Source organism: Hypanus sabinus, chromosome X1 (genome assembly GCF_030144855.1).
Source record: "Hypanus sabinus isolate sHypSab1 chromosome X1, sHypSab1.hap1, whole genome shotgun sequence".
Lineage (NCBI taxonomy): Eukaryota > Metazoa > Chordata > Chondrichthyes > Myliobatiformes > Dasyatidae > Hypanus > Hypanus sabinus.
In genome coordinates this window covers 24,086,202-24,092,278 of record NC_082738.1, presented here as the reverse complement: position 1 = coordinate 24,092,278, position 6,077 = coordinate 24,086,202, and the positions used below count along the sequence as shown (strand labels likewise).

The window sequence follows — 6,077 nt, the reverse complement described above, 5'->3', positions numbered from 1 at the left end:
AATCTCACCTCAACACATTCTGTGGCCTAATTCCGCTCCTACAGTATGCTTTATGGCAGGGGTGGGCAAACTTTTTGACTTGTGGGCCACAAAGTGTTCTAAAATTTGACAGGGGGGCTGAACCAGGAGCAGATGGATGAAGTGTTTTGGTAATACACCTCATAAGAGAAAATAAAATATCATGGGATATGTAGAAAACATGTGCTTTAATTTCAATTGAAAATGAACAAATGCATTACAACAAAATATCTGTCTTTGAAGTCCCATGGTATTTAGCTATTTATTGAAATGACTTTTAGAACACTGAAAATTAAATGAATAAAATACAGCTTTTTTAATAGTAACAGTTATTATTTTAAAGCACTGAAAATTCTGTTATCCTTCAAGATATTATCATCATCACTCTCCTCCTGACTGTCTTTATTTCAAAAACGGTAGGAGATGCAGGTCTACTTGTCCTGCTCCTTCTTATTCAATTGGCCCCTGTGCCAAAACTCAACAACGACCAGCACAAAGACAGAACAGTGACAGCGCGCCAGTATGCGGAGCGCGTTATTTGATCGGGAGCGCATTTTTTATTTTGAGAACGTACGTGCACCTGCGCACTACTCATGTCCATCACTTAACAGAAATGACATGTAACATGTAAGGCTTATTGAAAAAAATATTTTCAAATGCATTTTTTACATAACACAACGAAGAAACATATTTTTAATTTCAGTGGGAACAGTGTTGTTGGTCTCCCTTTTTAGCCAGCGCATCAAAGTCTGGATTTAGTTTTGTTGTGGCGATTCTCAGGATGGATCTGAGGTGTCGGTCAGTTAACTTGGATCTGTGGCTGGCTTTGTTGATGTTCATGATGCTGAACGCCTGTTCACGCAAATAGGTCGAGCCGAACAAAGAGTAAAGCGCAAATGTGGAGTAATACGCTGCACCTCAACAAAGATCCAATGTATATAGAGTGCGTCATCTATTGGGAAAACGCCAGAATTGCGGGGAAAAAACGTTAACAAGGTTTATTAATATAATTTCATCAAGTTCTGCGGGCCGGATTAAAAAGCTTAACGGGCCGCATATGGCCCGCGGGCCGAAGTTTGCCCATGCCTGCTTTATGGTCTCCTAGGAAACAGCTCCTTCAGAAAAACGACTAAGCTCACTGCCACCACCCAGGTTTTATCATGTATGAAGGGCCAGTAGCATTATACTGTTTACTTTTTAACTTGTATCATAATTGAACCTTATTATTTGTTAATTTATTTGTGGTAATATTATTTTATGTATGTGTGTTATGTGTACTGTGTCATGATCCTCAGTCCGGTGGAATGTTGTTTCGTTTGGTAGAATACATGTGTATGGTTGAATGACAATAAACTGAATTTGAACACTCTTATACACACACACACACACACACACACACTCACTTCTACTATGCTCTTGCAGGAGAAAGTGGAATGCAGTCTTAACTAGGCTCATACCCAACATTTTGCTGCTCCTGGTCAAGACTGTGTTCCACTTTTTCCTGCAAGAGCACAAAAGTGTGTGCTGATGATCAGGGACTGTGTGAAGTCCATTGCCAGCAGCAGAGAGATCTTTGATATATGCTCATATCTCACCAGCTTTTTCACAGCCAATTCATTCTCCATCCAAAAACTCTCTCCTGATTTTCAAGCTGAAGATATTTTAAGTATAACCTCATATTTGCTCCCTTCCCCTCCCTGTAACTGTCCACTTTCAGATGCTCCCAAATACACACTTGGTCAGTCCCTTGTTCATAGCTGCTAGCTCAGATGTCAGCATTTGGTGCACTACCATGGCTAGTTTAAATGTGGGACCAGAATATGGCGAATTGCCAGGCTTGAGTATCTTGCCGCTTGGCCAAAGGAGGAAAGATGGCTTGTGATTCAAGTTCTCCAGAGGGGAACACCAGTTCTGCTCCAGAGGATCAAATGAGATTCTGATGGGGAAACTTACAGCTGAAGGCTAATGGCTGTACTCAGTGGGATTCATGGAATTTTGCCAGGCCTAGCTGAATGCATGTGGGAAATGTCGAGTTCATTGGGATGGGGGTGTTGCAGAGTCCAGCTCCAGTCTTGAAACAGGGTTTTGCTCAGTTGCTGGAGCCTATCTTTTCCAGCATGGAAGTGGAACTTCTGTCTTCAGGCACGCAAGCTCTTCTGAGTTTCTTGGAAGCTCAGATAACTGCCATCTTGGCTTTGGGATCCACCATTCAAAGATGCACTGTTAGTGTCAGAGCACAATCCATCCTCCAACAGATTACTAGGACTATTGAGGAATTGCCCAGGGTAAAGAAAGCATAAATCACTGTCCCTATCAGGGTGAAACATTCAACACAAGAGCCCTGCTGACTGTCAGCCAGCTCACCAAGCTCTCCTGATAACGTGTTATTTGAGACTGAAAGCCATTCATGGTCACTCTGCAGTGCCACCTGCAGTCTCCTCCTGGCAAGTACACCCATATCTAATTCTAGCTTGACAGCAGCTGCTCACAGAGCACCATGCAACGGGGTACAAGAGCAAACATGAGCAGCCAGTGTTTGCTGCCACTCGAGAAATTATAATTGGACAAAATTTTAAGTGGAATATGACAAGAAATTTGAATGAATTGAGTCTAGGTTTTAAAGTACAGGGCTGATACCTTTAACAGAATTAGTGGCAGTAGGTACTCACATCCATTTCAGCAATGTCAGATCTTGGTTTGCTGGAGCTGTGAGTCAGCATCTTCACTAGCTGCTCCATTGTGATGGCTCACACCAAAGGATCAGTGCAAATCGTGTCAAAAGATTGTGAAACAATGAATATCTGAAGTGAAAACAGAAATCCAGACAGAGATAGTTCAAGGATTCCATAAAGTGTTATTTTGTAGGATTCATAATGTTTAATCATGCATCAGCCTCTGAAAGTTAACATGTAAAAAAATGAATGCAACAGCACTTAGAATGTTAAAGTCTTGCTGCAGTCAAACCTTCAGAATTCAAGAAGATGCTCTGTAGATGAGTATGAGGGGTGATTGATAAGTTCGTGGCCTGGGGTAGAAGGAGTCAGTTTTTGAAAACCTAGCACATTTATTTTTCAACATTGTCCCCTCTTACATTTACACACTTAGTCCAGTGGTCGTGGAGCATACGGATCCCTTCTTCGTAGAAGTGGTCCACAGCAGGGCTGATTGATTAGTTTGAGGCCTAAGGTAGAAGGAGATGACTTATTAACTTCAAACTTTCTGCATTATCACTCAAAGAGTTGGACTGCACGTGCAAGTAACGAGAACGTCTTGGACCTCCAGGTGGTCCACAGCAGGGGTGATTGATAAGTTCGTGGCCCAAGGTAGGAAATGAATTATTTAGCTCTCGTTAGATGCACGTGCAGTTCAACTCTTTGAGTGAAAATGCAGAAAGTTTGAAGTTAATAACTCATCTCCTTCTAACCCAGGCCACGAACTTATCAATCACCCCTGCTATGGACCACTTCCGGAGGTCCAAGACGCCGACTTCTACAAAGAAGGGATCCGTATGCTCCACGATCGCTGGACTAGGCATGTAAATGTAGGAAAAATAAATGTGCTAGGTTTTCTAAAATTGACTCCTTCTACCTTAGGCCACAAACTTATCAATCACCCCTCGTAAATTAAAAAGAAGTGCTTCAGTTGAGGAGCCACTTGATTTCTTGACTCTTGAGTCTGACCATCATGCTTCTTACCCTATCACTCTCACCCATATTTATCCAAATTAAACACTATGTGACACTATGTGATTTATGTATCCAGCACATCTAAATCTTTTTGGAGTTGATTGCATTTTGCTACTATTTAACTCTTGTGCAAATTTTGTGGCATCTGCATGCTTAGTTGCCATACTCCCAATGCTGCCACCCACATCATTGATACTGAGCATGTACAGTTAAAAAAATCTAGGAGTATTTCCCGTCAGACGCCACCCAAAGCATGTCTCCAAGCTGTTGTACAATACAAATCAAACAACACTCTCTGTTACCATGCAGACGCTGGCCAGTCTGCACCTGGAGCTCAGTGTGCTGGCTAGATTCCCCTTCATAATGGGTAATGCAATAGGCTTGGAAAAAGTCTAGACAAGAAAGACAAGAATGATTCCTAGCTTAAAGTAAGAATTTAGTTGGGCATAAAGATCTAGGTCTGTTTATTTTCAGACAGCGTTGACTTAGGTATGACATGACAGAGGCCAATCCAACAATGAAGCTCCTGGGTAGTGCATCAATTAATAGATTATTATCCATTAATTTTAAGTTTTTGACTGCAATTTAGAACCAGTTCTAATTCCCTTGTATTCAACTTCTACTTGTAGTACTTCTACTTGTTTGATGCACTAGTTGTTTGATGAATTCATTTCACAATAATGAATAAAACTGGTAGGAAAGTACTGTACTGGTTTTGATTTGTTATCAGTTTCAATTTTAAGAAATGCTTTCAGAGCTAATTTCCAATTTAAGGGAGCTATTTCTAACTTTATTGAGCAAGGGGCTGACAAAACCTGTCCTGTCAACTTAATCACTCTTGTATGGAAATTATCTGAACTTGGAACTATCTATATTAAATGGAATTACAAACTATTTTAATAATAAAAATCTTTAATAACAAGCTGTTCATTTGGAACTTAAGCATCATCAAACTGCCTGAACAGTCATTTAAAATACTTATTTGGCAGCTCAGTCACAACCAGAGAAATGTCTTGAATCTACTGTTTCCCTTGAACTTATTGCAGTTTAAAAGGCTTTTGATAATAAAGCCACAATTATATTCTTTATTTTTTTTCTCTTGGCTACTTATAAATTTTACTGTGTGTCTCCATTGGACCGATATTTCTCCTTACTCTCCCATGTGTTAAATGAATTTCATTTCGATTTCCTGGTGAATACTTGGCATTTGCCAAGTGCCTATCTTTTAACTATTGAAACATAACGTTATTTTATTTTACAAGAATTTAAAAATAACTCAGTTATCCTAAGTATTTGATTCCATTTATGTAGTGGTTTTCACATCTTAGGACATCTGAAGGCTCTTCAAAAACCAGTACAGTGCTTTTGAAATAGAGTCATTATTACAATCTAGGATACACAGCAGTTAATTTGTGCACAGCAAGTACTCACAAGCAAGAAGGGAATCTCCAAGGTTTAGGAGCATATACTTAACAGGTTAAGACTTTAGGCTTCACTCTCATCAAAAATAACTGTATGCGTTCAAACACACAGTAAAATAATTGGCTGGCAGTTTGTGAAACCCAAACTTTGATAATGAATTTACTTAGAACTTTGAACCTTGAATCAATCAAGAACAGAGGAAGCATGCGAGTCATCCTGCCCAGGACAGAGTATAACACAAAACAGTTTGACCTAAACCTAGATGTTTTATCAGAAATTATAGGCAATCTGAAACAATCAGGTCTCATCAGGCTTGGATCAAATAACGAAGTTCCAACACACCTGGTCTTCTGCCTGTGTCTTGTGCTAATTATGCAGAATTGTGAAGTGCGTAACTATGAAGAAAGGCATCCGACAGCAAAAGAGCCTGAGGTCAAAAGAGAAAACATTGTCAGTGTATCTCAACAAGAGCCAGCAAGTTCATTTTATATGTGTGATTCTCCCTTGCAAGGAATTCTAAAAGTGGTACCTACATGTTTTTGTGCAGTTTGTAGATGATACACAGATTATACACTTTGTAGATGGTTCTCACAGGCAGAATGCACTGATGAAAAAAAGTAAATGTTTAAGATGATTGAAAGAATTCCAAATAAATAGACTGCTTTGCTTCAAAGTGCAAAGTAAATTTATTATTGAAGTACATATATGTCACCATATACAACCTTGAGATTCATTTTCTTGCAGACATACTCAATAAGTCCAATAACCAATGAAAGACCGCACCAACAGGGCAGACAACCAGTGTGCAAATGCAAAAAAAGAGAAATAATAATTATAAATAAGTAAGCAATAAATATCAAGCACATGAGATGAAAAGTCCTTAAAAGTGGGTCTATAGGTTGTGGGAACAGTTCAGTGATGGGGTGAGTGAAGTTGAGTGAAGTTATCCTC

At 39.5% G+C, this 6,077-nt stretch overlaps 1 long non-coding RNA gene across 1 annotated transcript; it reads right to left on the bottom strand.

The window, feature by feature from the left end:
- Positions 1 to 303: 303 nt before the first annotated feature.
- Positions 304 to 5,569, bottom strand: LOC132384461 (uncharacterized). The gene is made up of 3 exons (XR_009508906.1): positions 5,469 to 5,569; positions 2,688 to 2,819; positions 304 to 970 (listed from the first exon to the last, which is right to left on the bottom strand). It is a non-coding gene; the product is annotated as an uncharacterized LOC132384461 (long non-coding RNA).
- Between the last annotated feature and the right edge of the window lie 508 nt (positions 5,570 to 6,077).